This window comes from Pinus tabuliformis, chromosome 5_2, assembly GCF_031772625.1.
Source record: "Pinus tabuliformis cultivar Carrire ecotype Pingquan chromosome 5_2, CPIR1, whole genome shotgun sequence".
In the NCBI taxonomy this organism is placed as follows: Eukaryota; Viridiplantae; Streptophyta; class Pinopsida; order Pinales; family Pinaceae; genus Pinus; species Pinus tabuliformis.
In genome coordinates this window covers 395442398-395460307 of record NC_142306.1, presented here as the reverse complement: position 1 = coordinate 395460307, position 17910 = coordinate 395442398, and positions in this window count along the sequence as shown.

The following is a 17910-nucleotide window of genomic DNA, read 5'->3' as shown; positions in this document are numbered from 1 at the left end:
AACCTAATGCACTCTTTTCTTTAGGAGGATTGGCCCAGAAACATAAGTGGTCACTTATGTCTTGGATTTTTCTCTTCCTTGCATTTATTGTTACGTAAAATATTATAATTAAGTTATCTAATACATTATTTCATTATTATTTTATTTTAATACCTCTCGTAATTAATGTTGTATGAAATGTATTAAATGATGTTATATAAATATTACAAGTGTTATTAGGTAGAATGCTATAATTAATGTTATATATACAAATAAAATGAGGGGGTTTAATTAATTAATAAAATCAACTCATAAGAGTTAGGACTAATATGCTGGAAATGCCACAAAATCATGCTTTGTAATGTTAATCATCTTGGTTTAGGGTTTACATCTGTTACAACCCTAAAACCTTTGCAGATTTTCCATACCCAACTCTAAACTTTTGTGAGGACTTCATTTTTAGCTTGATTCTCGTAAACCTATGGCCTCCTTATCTGGGGGAGGGGATGCGCCCCCCTCCTACAACAATGTAGTCTTTAGAGACGCTAAGTCTAGGAAGAAGGTGGCAAAAAAGACACCTCATCAATCCCCCCACTGGCAAATTCTTCACAAGGAGGTCAAAAATATGATTGAATCTTATGCGTTGTATGGAAAAACAATATATCAAGCCACTCTATTCAAAAATTCCTTCAAAACCCGAGATACAAGGTCATGTAAGATAAAATATTAGAGCACCAATAACAAGGGCTTAAGGCCAAAATCGACATATTTTGCAGCGATTTCTTTAATAAAACAAAAGGGCCATTGAAATAGACTTGAAAACACAGTTGGTAGAAAAATATTAGAAGGCATTTGGGCCTATAACAACGTTTTCATATTCTCATGAGTGGTTTTCAATTGTAGGTATTATATCTTGTCATGACAGGATGATGATGGAGCAAAAGAAGAAGGAGACCATGCTAGATGACACCTATGAAGCTGAAAGTTAAAGCTGACTCTTGAACAAGAAGATGAAGGGGAACTATCTTAAAGACTTATCAAAGAGGAAGATAAAGGGCATGAATCATCTCTCAAGAAGATAAAAGGGTAACATCATGAAGAGTGGCTTGACATTTCCACATCGTCATTAAGTCCATGTCATCGGTATCAATTCATGTCTTGTCAAGATGTGAGTTCAAGGTGTCAAATGAGTCCTCATGTGCCACATCATTTGTGGATGTAATTATGTAGTTTTCAATAATATGAGAAATTTAATGTAAATTGAAAGTCCAAGAGTCATGCATAGAATCTAAAAGGTCATGGAGAAGTTAAAGATTCATGAGGAAATTTCAGGAGTCACAAGGGAGGTGAAAAGTCACCCCATTTGTTGTATAGACACCATCATAGCTCAAGAAAAGGATTTTTCCCATTGGCTCGTCCCACTAGGTATTAGAGATGAAGATAGTTCTTTGATGGAGAAAGTGATAGCTCTTACACTCCACTATCGGAGATAGTGGTGTTCATTGTACCAATGTATCTTGGAACATTTTCTTAATACTTGAAGCTCATTAAGCGATCACACCTTCATTTGTGTTCCGTAAATGTTATAAGAATATTCTTTGAATGTTTGCGATATATTTTGTTTTCATGTGTACTAAATAAATTGAACTATTTCAGTGGCTTTGGTGCATATCTTGTTGAAGGTGTGTTATAGTTGTTTTAATGATCATTTCTTCTTTGTGAACTATTTTGCTAGTTGATCAATGGTTCTTTCATATATATGTTCTTGTGTGTATTTACTATATTAGTATTGTTACTCTTCCCTTGAAGGCACACTTTTATTTTCCCTTCAGTGAAATAACCTTGATATATTATACAATTGAACATTCCACAAGGCATACTCACTTGTTCATTCAAAAGACATGCATAGTAATCATTTGTGCTAACCATCATAGCTAAGGAAAAATTTTAAAAATCATGGCAATCAGACAATAATTTTGGAAGGGATCCTATTCACAATGGTGTGAAGTCTAATTGGGACTTTTCATCAGGGATACCCCCTTGCATGTTGATGGGATGCAACACCGTCAACATTTTGGCACTAGAAGGAGGGAAGTTTAATTTATATGACTAATAAATCACCACATCCTGACAAACATACTTCCGCCCAAGGTAGTAATGTCCCCATTTCCCACTCCAACTCATACTCATGAGAGAGGAAACTTATCATCCTAGTATGGGACAAGAATTTGAGGCTACCTAGGATCAAATATAGACCATCTTACTGATTACTATTCAATTTGTGAGAGCTCTTGGTTTACTCCATGTTAGTTCTATTCTACCCCATAAGTTTGTAAAGAAATAAACAACTCTTAATGGTGCATTTATATCTTTGGTGGAAGATTTGGTTATCACAACCCTTGAGGAGTCAGTTGGTCCTACGGAAGGAACATGTCACCAAGGGGAAATGCAACTTGTTAAGGAGAATTTGGATAGTGAAGGGGAAGATTTTCAGTATTATGATGAGGAACATCTTAATTATAATGTATATTTTTCTAGTTTTATTCTTATATATCTAAAGTGTAAGAAAAAATATATATCCAATGTAATAACCCAAATGAAAATATATTTTAAAATGAATAATAAATCTTTATTGATAACACTTGGTGAAGCAGATCCACAAAAGGGTCTGCAAATCCCCTCCATGTGATGGGTCATTTTATGTCCTTGATGCTTCAATAATTGATTATCTATCTCAATTTGTGAAAATCCCAAAACCATGTGTAGACTCAAATGGAAGCTCAAGTGAAAAGAGATGATAATGGTGAAAATGATAATGGTCATGGTGAAGAATGAATGGAAAAACCTCCTATTTATAACAAAGTATTGGGTTGATCTTGATAATGGAAAATCATAAAATAATATTGAGGAAATCAAGATCTAACCATTAGGAACAATTTATTATATTTTATGGAGAGGGAAAAGATATTCAAAATGGTCAAATATCTTTATATAGAAATAATTAACAAATAAAATGATTTATTAATTATTTTGTGAGGATTAAGGATGGTGTGAAATTGAAATAATTATTAAACAGTGATTTAACAATTATTCCAATAATAGAATTAAAGAATAATAAATAAATAATGATTTATTCAATTCTTCCCATGAGTTTTTAGAGTTTTTTTTGAGTTTTTATTTTAATGAGAAATAATTTAATAAAAATTGTTTGCTAGATTATTTCCCATGGTGAAAGTGATTTTACTATGGTAAAATAGATCTTGCAAGGTTTATTTCAATCCACCTAGTTAGAAATTGCTAGGTGATCATTTTTTGGTGATAGCAAAAACCCTAAATCTTTGAAAATTTTCCACATCTCACTCTAATATTTCTCTAGGACTTCATTTTTAACATGATTCTAATCAACCTATGGCCTCCTCATCTAGGGTAGGGTGTGTGTCCCCTCCTACCAGAGTGTAGTACCGAGAGATGCTAATTCTAGGAAGAATGTCATGGAGGTGGCACCTCATCAATCCCCCCACTAAAATTCATCACAAGGAGGTCAAAAATATGCCCCAATCTTGGGCATTGCATGGAAAAACAATATATCAATCTGTTGTGTTCCAAATGTCCTTCAAAACGACATATATAAGGTCAAGTAATATAAAATCTTGGAGCACATAAAATCCATTCAAGGCCACACATTAATCTTCAAATTTATTGGAGGTTAGTGACCAAATCAAGATTTGGCCTCATGGATCAAGGCTAAATGGAAGCCAAAAGTGAATGTTGATTTGTAAATTGGAGCCAAGGGTTTTCTTATGATGATATTCATCAATTTATAGGATTATTCATAGGTTGTTATGAATGGCCCTTATTTTCTTAACAATGCCATTCTCTTCATATTATTTTGGATGCCTCATTTCATCCCAGATAAAGAAAAAATTTTGGTTGCTCCTATATGGGAAATAGTGGGAATTGGGAATATCATTGGAAACTATGTAAAAGTGTCAGAAACAACCAAATCAAAGAGGTGCATTTCATATTCTAGGATATGTGTGTACATGAATGTCTTCCAGTGACTATCATAATCCATACTTATCTTCCCCAATCATTAGGATATCATCCAACGAATTGATTATAACCATATCCCTTTTTGTTGTAGAAGCTGCCATGAACATTGCTACCACTATACAGATTTACCCCTCACCAATCCCCCCATGTTGAAGGAGATAACAATAAGAACTAATCAGAAAGGTTTCAACAATTGGCTAGAAGGAGGGGGAACTCTAGACCCCAAAACCCTAACTCCAAGGAGCCCCTTCTGTCCAAAAACAAATTTGAAGCCGTAGCAGAGAAAAATCCACTACAACAGGATCAAAGGTCACACCGAGGAATCCTTAAGACCACAACCCAAGCCCATACAACACACTTCTACAAGGAAAATGAAATTCCCATATAAGACAATGCAAGGAACAATGGATATGGAGATTGAAATACATGATGTAGAGATAATGTAGGAATAAATCGCAATGGAGACAAGTTTTTTAGGTACTCACAGATGATTTGGATGAAATGGAAGTAGAGGAGAAAACCCTCTTCGAGATACTAGATTTTCTACATAGCCAAGGATCCATTTCAATTTCTAATGGTTTTTAGTAAACACTTAAATAAAAGTTACAAAACATTTTTAAAATTGTTATAAAATGCTTAGGTTTTAGGGTTTTTAATTTAGGGTTTAGGATTTAGGGTTTGGGGTTTAGAGTTTAGGGTTAAGTGTTTACGGTTTAGGCTTTAGGGATTAGAGTTTAGGGATTAGAGTTTATAACACTTTGTAAAATTCTTAGGGTTTAAGTTTTAAGATTTTTGGTTTAGTGATTAGGGTTTAGGGTTTAGGGTTCATGGTTTCACGTTTATAACACCTTTTGAATCGTTTTAATAAACACCTAAATAAATGTTACAAAACAATTTTAAAAATGTTATAAAATGCGTAGGGTTTAGTGTTTAGGATTCGGGGTATAGCATTTATGGTTTAGGGTTTGGGGTTTAAGATTAAGGGTTTAGGGTTTAGGTCTAGGGATGAAACACCCCACATTAAGGGGGTATCCACCGCTACATATTACACATAATGCATTCATCCCATGGAGCCTCGAGGAGTTATGAAGAAAAATAAATAAAAGGAAAAAGGTTTATGAAGAAGGGTGGAAAAACAAAGGTTGGGGTATCTCATGTACCACAATTTTCTCCCTCCTACACTCACATACCGAGGTGTGCTCTTCCCTTATTATAGATACCAATAAAATTATTAAGGTTTATGGTTTAGGGATTAGGGTTTAGGGTTTAGGGTTTAGGATTTAGGGCTTATAACTTTTTAGTAAATTATTTAAATAAGCACTTAAATAAAAAGTTACAAATATTTTTTAAAATGTTATAAAATTCTTAGCCTTTAGTGTTTAGGGTTTAGGGTTTATAACACTTTAACAAATGTTTTTAATATACACTTAAATAAAAGTTAAAAAACACTCTTTAAAATGTTATAAATTAATTAGGGTTTAGGTTTTAGGGATTAGGGTTTAAAGTTTATAACACTTTAGTAAATTATTTTAGTAAACATGTAAAAAAAGTTACAAAACACTTTTTAAAATGTTATGAAATGCTTAGGGTTTAGGTTTTAGGGTATAAGGTATAGGGTTTAGGGTTTGGGGTGTAGCGTTTAATGTTTAGGGTTTAGGGTTTATAACACTTCAGTAAATTGTTTTAATAAACACTTAGATAAAAGTTACAAAACGCATTTGAAATGTTATAAAAGGCTTATGGTTTAGCATTTAGCGTTTAGGCTTTTCGGTTTAAGGTTTATAGTTTAGGGTTTAGATTTTATGGTTTAGGGTTTATAACACCTTCGTAAAATATTTAGATAAAAACTTAAGTAAAAGTTACAAAACTCTTTTTAGAATGCTATAAAATGATTAGGGTTTAGGGTTTATAAGACTTTAGTAAATTCTTATAATAAACACTTAAATAAAAGTTAAAAAACATTTTTTTAAATGTTATAAATTGCTTAGTGTTTTGGGTTGAGAGTCTAGGGTTCATAAGACCTTAGTAAATCCTCTTAATAAACACTTAAATAAAAGCTAGAATTTTTTTTAAGATGTTATAAAATTCTTAGGGTTTAGTGTTTATGGTTTATGGTTTGGGGTTTGCTGTTTAGAGTTTAAGGTTTAGCGTTTATAACACCTTAGTAAATTATTTTAATAAACACTTAAATAGAAGTTACAATATATTTTTTAAAATGTTATAAAATAATTAGGGTTTAGCATTGAGGGTTTAGGGTTTCAGGTTGAGAGTTTAGGGTTTATGGTTTAGGGCTTGTGGTTTACAGTTTAGGGTTGAGGGTTTATAACACTTTAGTAAATTCTTTTAATAAACACTTAAATAAGAATAATAAAACGCTTTTTGAAATGTTATAAAATGCTTAGGGTCTAGGGTTTAATGTTCACGATTTGGGGCTTAGAGTGAAATGTTCAGGGTTTAGGGTTTAGGGTTTATGATTTAGGGTTTAGGGTTTTGGGTTTAGAGGTTAGGGTTTAGGGTTTATAAGACTTTAGTAAATGATTTTAATAAAAAATTAAAAATAAAAGTTTCAAAATACTTTTTAAAATGTTATAAAATGATTAGGGTTTAGGGTTTTGGATTTAAGTTTTAGGCTTTAGGGTTTAGGGTTTAAGGTCTGGGGTTTGGGTTCAGGTTTAGGGTTTAGTGTTTAGGTTCTACAACATTTTGGTAAATGATTTTAATAAACACTTAAATAAAAGTTACAAAACAATTTTTAAAATGACATAAAATGGCTAGGGTCTATGGTTTACAGTTTAGGGTTTAGGGTTTGGAGTTTGGGGTTTAGGGTTTAGGGTTTACATTTTGGGGTTTAGGGTTTATGATTTTGTGTTTAGGGTTTAGGGTTTTGTGTTTATGGTTAGGGTTTATAACACTTTAGTAAATTATTTTAATAAACACTTAAATAAAAGTTACAAAATTCTTCTTAAACTCTTATAAAATTCTTAGGTTTTATGGTTTACGGTTTAGGGCTTGGGGTTTAGGGTTTAGGGTTTAGGTTTTGGGGTCTAGGTTTCGGGGTGTATGGTTTAAGGTTTATAACAATTTAGTAAATTCTTTTAATAAAAACTTAAATAAAAGTTACCAAACACTTTTAAAAATGTTATAAAATGCTTAGGGTTTAGGGTTTACTTTATAGGGGGTAGGGTTTATTGTTTAGGGTTTATGGTTTAGGGTTTGGAGTTTATGGTTTAGAATTTAGTGTTTAGGTTTTATAGCACCTTAGTAAATTCTTTTAATAAACACTTAAATAAAAGCTACAAAATTATGTTTAATAGATCATAACATGCTTAGGTTTTAGGGTTTAGGGTTTTGGGTTTCGGATTTAGGGTTTAGTGTTTAGGGTTTAACATTTAGGGTTTATAACACTTTAGTAAATTATTTTAATAAACACTTAAATAAAAGTTGTGAAACTCTTGTTAAATGTTATAAAAAGGTTAGGGTTTAGGGTTTAGGGTTATAACGCTATTAAATGCTCTTAATAAACACTTCAAAAAGTTACCAAAATGTATTTTAAAATGTTATAAAATTCTTAGTGTTTAGGGATAGGGTTTGTGGTTTAGGGTTTGGGATTTATAACACTTTGGTAAATTCTTTTAATAAGAAAATAAAAAAAGTTACAAAACACTTGTTAAAATGTTATAATATGCTTAGGCTTGAGGGTTTAGGATTTAAAATTCTATAAAATTCTCATGGTTTAGCATTTAGGGTTTATAACATTTTAGTAAATGACTTTAATAAACACTTAAAAAAAATAAGAAAACGCTTGTTAAAATGTTATAAAATACATAGGTTTTAGAGTTTAGGCTTTAGGGTTAAGGGTTTTGGGTTTAGAATGTTATAAAATGCTTACAGTTTAGGATTTAGGGTTTATAGCATTTTAGTAAATGCTTTTAATAAACACTTCAAGAAAAGTTACAAAAAGATTGTTAAAATGTCATTGAATGCTTAGGGTTTAGGTTTAGGGTTTATGGTTCACAAGACTTTAGTAAATTCTTTTTATAAACACTTAAAAAAAGTTACAAAACACTTTTTAAAATGTTATAAAATGCTCACGATTTAGGGTTTAAAATGTTATAAAATGCTTAGCGTTTAGAGTTTAGGTTTATAAAACTTTAGTAAATTCTTTCATAAACACTTACAAAAATGTTACAAAAGACTTGCTAAAAAGTTATAAAATGCTTAGAGTTTAGGTTTGAGCGACACTTCAGTAATTTGTTTTAATAAAAACTTTAAAAAAAGTTACAAAACTCTTGTTAAAATTCTATAAAATTCTTAGGGTGTAGGTTTTATGCTTTAGGGTTTATAACGCTTTAGTAAATTCTTTTAATAAACACTTAAAAAACGGTTACAAAAAGTTTATTAAAATGTTATAAAATATTTAGGGTTTAGGGTCTTAAAATGTTACAAAATGCTTGCTAAATTGCAGTAAAATGCGTAGGGTTTAGGGTTTATAACAATTTAGTAAATTCTTAGGGTTTAGGGTTTGGGGTTTAAAATGTTATAAAGTGATTATGGATTAGGGTTTAGGCTTTAGGTTGGGGTGTGGATATTAGGTTTTATGGTTTATGGCTTATAATGATTTATTAAATTCTTTTAATAAACACTTATAAAAAAGTTTAAAAATGGTTTTAAGGGTTTAGCGCTTTTTGGGGTTTTCAGGGTTTAGATTTTTTTTAGGGTTTAGGGTTTTTTAGGGTTTACGGCTTCAGGTTTAAGGTTAAGGGTTTAGGGATTAGGAGTTTAGTGTTGATAACACTTTAGTAAATGGTTTTAGTAAACACTCAAATAAAAGTTACAAAACACTTTTTAAAATGTTACAAAATGTTTAGGTTTTAGAGTTTGGGGTTTAGGGTTTAGGGTTTAGGTTTTGGAGTTTAAGGTATAGAGTTTATAAGACCTTAGTAAGTGCTTTCATGCTTTAGGTTTTAGGGTTTAGTGTTTATAAGACCTTTGTAAAAAAAATTAGTGTATATCCTTTAGGATTTTAGCATTAGGATATAGGCTTTGGGGTTTGGGGTTTAGGGTTTAGGTTTTATAATACTTCAGTAAATTCTTTTAATAAATACTTGAATAAAAGTTACAAAATACTTTGTAAAATCTTATAAAATTTGTAGTGTTTAGGATTTAAGATTTGGGGTTTACGATTTGGGATTTAGGGTTTTGAGTTTACAGTTTAGATTTTAGGGTTTATGGTTTAGGATTTATAACACTAAAGTTACAAAACCCTTTTTAAAATATTAAAAAAAAAATAGGGTTTAGAGTTTAGGGTTTAGGGTTTAGGGTTTAAGGTTTAAGATTTATAAAACTATAGTAAATTATTTTAATAAACACTTAAATAAAAGTTTAAAATTCTTTTTAAAATGTTATAAAATAATTATTGTTTAGTTTTTAGGGTTTGGGGGTTTAAGGTTTAGGATTTCAGGTTTATGGTTTATGGTTTATAACACTTTAGTAAATGCTTTTAATAAACACTCAAATAAAAGTTACAAAACACTTTTTAAAATGTTTTAAAATTCTTATGGTTTAGGTTTTAGGGTTTATAATACTTTAGTAAATGTTTTTAATAAACACCTAAAGAAAATTTAGAAGACTCTTTTTAAAATGTTATAAAATACATAGGGTTTCAGTTTTAGGGTTCGAGGTGTAGTGTTTGGGGCTTAGGGTTTAGGTTTTATAACAATTTAGTAAATTTTTTAATAAAAACTAAAATAAAAGCCACAAAACGATTTTTAAAATGGCATAAAATGGTTAGTGTTTAGGGTTTAGGGTTTTGGGTTTAGGGTTTAGGGTTTATAAGACTTTAGAAAATTCTTTTAATAAACACTTAAATGAAAGTTACAAAATTCTTTTTTAAATGTTATAAAATGATTAGTATTTAGGGTTTGGGGTTTAGGGTTTAGGTTCATGTTTTAGGATTTTGGGTTTATAAGGATTTAGTAAAATCTTTTTAAAAAACACTTAAATAAAAGTTAGAAAACTCTTTTTAAAATGTTATAAAATGCTTAGGTTTTAGGGTTTGGGGTTTAGGGTTTAAGGTTTAGGGTTTATAAGGGTTCAGTAAATGATTTTAACAAACACTTAAATAAAAGTTACAAAACACTTTTTAAAGTTTTATAAAATGCTTAGAGTTTAGGATTTAAGGTTTAGGTTTTAGGGTCTCAGGTTTGGGGTTTAGAGTTTAGGGTTTAGTGTCTATGGTTTATAACGTTTTAGTACATTATTTTAATAAAAACCATAATAAAAGTTACAAAATCATTTCTAAAATTCTATAAAATGATTAGGGTTTAGGGTTTAGCATTTAGGGTTTGGGGTTTATGGTTTGAGGTGGTTTAGCGTTAAGGGTTTATGGTTTATAAGACTTTAGTAAATGGTTTTAATCAAAGCTTCAATAAATGTTATAAAATTCTTTTTAAAATGATATAAAATTCTTAGGGTTTAGTTTTTACAGTTTAGCCTTTGGGATTTAGGGTTTGGGGTTTAGAAGACCTTAGTAAATGCTTCTAATAAACACTTAGATAAAAGTTCCAAAACACTTTTTAAACTATTATAAAATGCTTAGGTTTTATGGTTTTGCATTTGGATTTTAGGTTTTACGTTTAGGGTTTAGGTTTTAAGGTTTATAACACTTTAGTAAATGCTTTCAATAAACAATTAAATAAAAGTTACAAAATGGTCTTTAAAATGTTATACAACGCTTAGGATTTAGAGTTTAGGCTCTAGGGTTTAGGATTTCAGGTTTAGGGTTTACGGTTTAGGGTTTATAATACTTTAGAAAATGATTTTAATAAATACTTAAATAAAAGTTATGGACTGCTTTTTAAAATATTTTAAAATGCTTAGTGTTTATGGATTAGAGTTAAGGGTTTGAGGTTTATTGTTTGGGGTTAAGGGTTTAGGGTTTAGGGTTTTGAATTTAGGGTTTATAACACTTATGTAAAGGCTTTTAATAAACACTTAAATAAAATTTAGAAAAACACTTTTTAAAATGTTATAAAATTCTTGGCATTTGTGGTTTAGGGTTTAGGGTTTCGGGTTTGGGGTTTAGGGTGTAAGGTTTAGGTTTTGGGGATTAAGGTTTAGGGTAGAGTGTTTAAGGTTTATATAATGCTTAGGCTTTAAGGTTTTTTGGTTTAGGGTTTAAGGTTTCGGTTTTAAGGTTCATAACACTTTTTAAAATGTTTTAAGATAAATAGGGTATGGGGTTTAGGCTATAGGGTTTAGGGTTTAGGCTTTTTGGTTAATAAAACTTTAGTAAATTCTTTTAATAAACACTTAAATAACAGTTACAAAACCATTTTTAAAATGTTATAAAATGTTGAGGGTCTAGGGTTTGGGTTTAGGGTTTAAGGTTTTAAGTCTAGGGTTTAGGGTTTAGGGATTATAACAATTTAGTAGATTATTTTAATAAGCATTTAAATAAAAGTTACAAAACAATTTCAAAAATGTTATCAAACACTTAGGATTTAGGGTTTACAGTTTAGGGTTTAGGGTTTATAGCACTTAGTTAAATTTTTTTAGTAAACACATAAATAAAAGTTACAAAATGTTTTTAAAATTGCTATAAAAATTTTAAGGTTTGGGGTTTAAGGTTTATGGTTTAAGGTAAAGCATTTGAAGTTTAGGCATTAGGGATTAGGGTTTACGGTTCAGGTTTTATAACACTTTATAAAATGCTTAGGGTTTAAGTTTGAAGATTTTTTAGTTTTGGGTTAAGGGTTTGGGGTTTAGGGTTCATGGGTTTGGGTTTATAACACCTTAGTAATAGTTTTAATAAACACTTAAATAAAAGTTACAAAACACTTTCTAAAATGTTATAAAATGCTTAGGGTTTAGTGTTTAGGATTTGGGGTTTAGGGTTTATGGCTTAGGGTTTGGGGTTTAGGGTTAAGGGTTAAGGGTTTAGGGTTTAGGGTGTAGAGATGAACCACCCCACCTTAAGGGGGTATCTGCAGCTATATATTACAAATAATGCATTCATCGCGTTGAGCCTCGAGGAGTTATGAAGAAAAATAAATAAAAGGAAACAACTTTATGAAGAAAGGCAGAAAAACAAAGGTTGAGGTATCTCATGTACCACAATTTTCTCCCTCCTACACTCAAATACCAAAGTGTCGTCTTCCCTTATTATTGATACTCAAGGGTTTATGGTTTAGGGATTATGGTTTGGGGTTTATGGTTTAGGATTAAGGGTTTATAACATTTTAGCAAATTCTTTTAATAAGCACTTAAATAAAAGTTACAAATAGTTTTTAAAATGTTATAAAATTCTCAGGATTTAGCGTTTAAGGTTTAGGGTTTATAACACTTTAGTAAATGTTTTTAATGTACAGTTTAATAAAAGTTAGAAAACACACTTTAAAATGTTATAAATTAATTAGGGTTTAGGTTTTGGGGATTAGGGTTTAAAGTTTATAAGACTTTAGTAAATTCTTTTAATAAAAACGTAAAAAATGTTACAAAACACTTTTTAAAATGTTATGAAATGCTTAGGGTTTAGGTTTTAGAGTATAAGGTATAGGGTTTATGATTTAGGGTTTAGGGTTTATAACACTTTAGTAAATTATTTTAATAAACACTTAAATAAAAGTTACAAAACGCTTTTTGAAATGTTGTAAAAGGCTTAGGGCTTAGCGTCTAGGGTTTAGGTTTTTTAGTTTAGGGTTTATAGTTTAGGGTTTAGTTTTTATGGTTTATGGTTTATAACACCTTACTAGATTATTTTGATAAAAAATTAAGTAAAAGTTACAAAACTCTTTTTGGAATGCTATAAAATGCTTAGGGTTTAGGGTTTAGGGTTTGTGGTTTACAGTTTAGTGTTGAGTGTCTATAACACTTTAGTAAATACTTCTAATAAACATTTAAATAAAACTTACAAAATGATTTTTACAATGGTATAAAATGCTTAGGGTTTAGGATTTCATGTTCACAGTTTGTGGTTTAGGGTTCAAGATTTATGATTTAGCATTTAGGGTTTGGGGTGTAGAGGATAGGGTTTAGGGTTTATATGACTTTAGTAAATGCTTTTAGTAAATACTTAAATAAAAGTTTCAAAATACTTTTTAAAATGTTATAAAATCATTAGGGTTTAGGGTTTTAGGGCTTGGGATTTAGGGTTTAGGTTTTAGGGTTTGGGGTTTATTAAAATCATTAAACCCTAAAATGCTTAGGGTTTAGGGTTTATAAAAATTTAGTAAATTCTTTGAATATACACTTAAAAAAGTTACAAACGCTTGTTAAAATGTTATAAAATACTTAGGGTTTAGGGTTTGTGGTTTAAAATGTTATAAAGTGCTTTTGGTTTAGGGTTTATGGTTTAGGTTGGGGGTGTTGCTATTAGTGTTTACGGTTTATGGTTGATAATGCTTTAATAAATTATTTTAATAAACACTTATAAAACAGTTGAAAATGGTTTTTAGGGTTTAGGGGTTTTTGGGGTTTTTAGGGTTTAGGGTTACTTAGGGTTTATGGTTTATGGTTTTTTAGGCTTTAGTGGCTTTCTATGGTTTATGGTTTTTTTAGGGTTTTAGGGTTTAGGTTTTTTAGGGTTTAGGGTTTGGAGATTAAGGTTAAGGGTTTAGGGATTACATGTTTAGGGTTTATAGCACTTTAGTAAATGGTTTTAGTATACACTTATATAAAACCTACAAAACACTTCTTAAAATGTTATAAAATATTTATTTTTTAGGGTTTGGAGTTTAGGGGTTAAGGTTTAGGGTTTAGGTTTTGGAGTTTAGGGTTTAGAGTTTATAAGACCTTAGCAAAATGCTTTCAAGATTTAGGATTTGGGGTTTAGGGTTTATAAGACCTTAGTAAATGATTTTAGGGTTTATCCTTTAGGCTTTAGGAAATGATTAGGGTTTAGGTTTTATGGCTTGGGAGTTTAGAGTTTAGGGTTTCGGGTTTATGGTTTAAGGTTTATAACACTCTAGAAAATGCTTTTAATAAACACTTAAATAAAAGTTACAAAACACTTTTTAAAATGAGGTAAACTGCTTAGGGTTTAGGACGCTTATTAAAATGTTATAAAATGCATAGGGTTTAGGATTTGAGGTTTGAGGTGTAGTGTTCGAGGCTTAGGTTTATGTTTTATAACACTTTAGTAAATTATTTTAATAAACACGTAAATAAAAGCTACAAAACAATTTTTAAAATGTTATAAAATGATTAAGGTTTAGGGTTTAGGGTTTATAGTCCAGGGCTTAGTTTTTAGGGTTTAGGGTTTAGGGTTTAGGGTTTAAGGTTTAGGGTTTATAAGGGTTCAATAAATGATTTTAATAAACACTTAAATACAAGTTACAAAACACTTTTTAAAATGTTGTAAAATGCTTAGAGTTTAGGATTTATGGTTTCAAGTTTGGGGTTTAGAGTTTAGCGTTTAGTGTTTAGGGTTTATAACGCTTTAGTAAATTATTTTAATAAACACTGTAATAAAAGTTACATAATGATTTTTAAAATGTTATAAAATGATTAGGGTTTTGGATTTAGGGTTTAGCGTTTAGGGTTTAGGGTTTAGGGTGGTTTAACATTTAGGGTTTATGGTTTATAAGACTTTAGTAAATGGTTTTAATAAAGCCTTAAATAAAAGTTACAAGCTTGTTTTTAAAATAAGATAAAATGATGAGGGTTTAGTGTTTATAGTTTGGCTATTGGGATTTATGGTTTAGGGTTTATAAGACCATAGTAAATGCTTTTAATAAAGACTTAAATAAAAGTTCCAACACGGTTTTTAAAATATTATAAAATTCTTAGGGTTTGGGTTTTGGGTTTTGATTTTGGGTTTTAGGTTTAGGCTTTAGGCTTTAGGTTTTAGGGTTTATAACACTTTAGTAAATGCTTTTAATAAACACTTAAATAAAAGCTACAACTGTTTTTAAAATTTTATAAAATGCTTAGGATTTAGTGTGTAGGCTTTAGGGTTTCGGGTTTTGGATTTAGAGTTTAGGGTTTAGGGTTTATAACGTTTGAGTGAATGCTTTTAATAAACACTTAAATAAAAGTTACACACTGATTTTTAAAATGTTATAAAATTCTTAGTGTTTATGGTTTAAAGTTAAGGGTTTGAGGTTTATTGTTTGGGGTTTAGGGTTTATGGTTTACGGTTTTGAATTTAGGGTTTATAACACTTTCATAAAAGCTTTTAATAAAAACTTAAATAGAATTTACAAAATGCTTTTTAAAATGTTATAAAATTCTTAGGATTTACGGTTTAGGGTTTAGGGTTTGGGGTTTAGGGTTTAGGGTTTGCTGTTTAAGGTGTAGGGTTTAGGGTTGGGGGTTATGGTTTATGGTTTAGGGTTTAGGGTAAATTCTTTAAGGTTTCTAAAATGATTATGGTTTAGGGTTTAGAGTTTTCTGGTTTAGTGTTTAGGGTTTAAGGTTTATGTTTTAATGTTTATAACACTTTAGTAAATGATTTTAATAAAAACTTAAATAAAAGTTACAAAACACTTTTTAAAATGTTATAAAATTATTAGCGTATAGCGTTTAGGCTATAGGGTTTAGGGTTTAGTGTTTAGGATTTAGGGTTTGTGGTTTATAACACTTTAGTAAATTCTTTTAATAAACATAAAAATAAAAGTTACGAAAATGTTCTTAAAATGTTATAAAGTTTTGAGGGTTTAGGCTTTGGGTTTTAAGTATAGGGTTTAGGATTCGATACTTTGCAAAGAATCTCACACAATATCCTCAAGAGAAGGTGCTGCAGATGTCTCTTAGTTTATGTGAAAGACCCTTGGCTTCATTTTTGCTATCAGAGGTAGAGACTGAAATATAGGGAGTTGTTATAGGGAACGGGCGTAAGCCCAAGTAAGTCTTCTGACTGGTTTCTCCCGAGTGATAGGATACTGCCATAGACTCTCTTCTTTGGGTGACCCAGACACGGGACTGAGAGGGATCTTTGTTTCTTCAAAATGAGGCCCTTCCCAATGGGTGGAATGGTCTTTTTAACCTTTATAATCCATACATTAATATTTTTGAATCTGATGCAGAAGCATCAGACCTGGCCAGCAATGTGGAAAATTGTCCACATGTTGTGGCCTGACAGGGTGAAATCCATTTACTGTGCGTTAAAGTCCAGTTGCTAAAGAGGTCGATTTCATAAATAATTAGTTATTATTGTAATAGGTGTGTTACAATAGGTGTAAGTGACCCTACTAGTTGGGAGTTTTATTTGTCAAAATTTTAAATTAGAAGATTGTGTATCGATTAGTCAGTAGACAATTAGTAAAAAAACTGAAGAGATTTTCTTCGTGAGGGAGTCAATTTTTGATGTCTGATCTCCTATTAGATCGGATCGGATCAGAACGCCGAAAATTTGTAAACATAAATCCCCGGAATCGCGGCATCAGAGTTTGATGTGGAGTGTTAGTTGCGGTAATTAAAGGTTTCGTGAATTGAAATCCTCTGCCAGTTCATGCGTTGGAGCATAATGATTCCAGAATTCTCGTGGGAGATCTTGATTAAAGTTACATAGAATCGGTTTGTATGACCGCCGATGGAGGAGATGCCGTTGTAACGTGTTGAATATCGGTCAATCGATATTCACAAATATTAAACCATGTTAATTGTTAAAGGCGGATATATCGCATCGGGATGGCGTCAATATAATGAGGTTTAGTGTTCTCTGTTAATGACAAGGGAATGCAACATAGATATGTTGCAAATATGATTGTTCCTATTAAGAGAAAAACAGTGGTTTGTACCTGTTAGAGGGGCGATCCAAACTGGCACAGGCGTTGATGTTAGGGTAGGTCAGAATTCTGTAGATCACATTCTAAGCCATTGAAATGAAAACGCAGATATCCTGCGTTAGGCGTAATTTCCACAGGTTGAAATTACATTCCATGTCACGTCAAACTTCTGGGAAATTGTTATATGGTGTAAAAGTGTTTTAACGTAGATATAAAAAGACTGATAGTATTTATATTGTGCGCCCTATGTGAAGGCAGAAAAGGGATTCAGATACCGTGTTTAATATGAAATAGGATTTCTATTTCAACATTCCAGCCTTTTAAAAGTCAACAAGCAGTTTTTTTTGTTGTATTTCCTGAACGCCGATTGCTTGTGATATTATAGGAGTGCGCCCAACGTTTTTCAGGTTCATCATTTTTGGTATCAGAGCCAGTCACAGGTGTTGCAGCAAAGATGACGCCAAGGCGAGGAATTGGTCGAGGAAGACCAGAACCAAATGTAGTCCTGATAAAAGAAGTGTGGAGACTGCGTGAACAAATGGAGACAATGGAAACAGCCCATAGAAGAGCACCTGATGAGAGAACTGAGAGTTCTTCAGAAGAATCTGATGAAGAGGTGGAAGCAGGAGAAGAAAATGAAACTGCCAAAGTCCTCAAGATGCTGGAAAAAGTTGGAAGCAAACCCAAGATAGAAATTCCTATCTATGAAGGAAATTTAAATGACGAGGAGCTCATGGATTGGATTAGATCCATAGATCAGTATTTTGATTATGAAGAGGTTGAGGAGAATAAGAGGGTGAAGTTTGCAGTCACTAGGACTAAAGGCCATGCACCATCTGGTGGGACGAGTTACAGACATCAAGAATGAAAAGGGGAAATCTAAGATCAAGCAGTGGGATAAAATGGTAAGAAAACTGGAAAGCCAAGTTTTTTCCTAAAGACTATCATTTGAATCTTTTTAAAGCAGATGCAAAATTTCAAGCAGAAAGGAATGTCTATTAAAGAATATACTGAAGAATTTTAGAGGTTAAGCATCAGAACAGGGCATTAGAAGATGATTTGGAGAAAGTAGCCCGATATGTTAATGGGCTAAGGTATGAGATCCAAGACGAGATTAGCCTGTTAAGTTTGAAAACTGTTGAAGATGCCT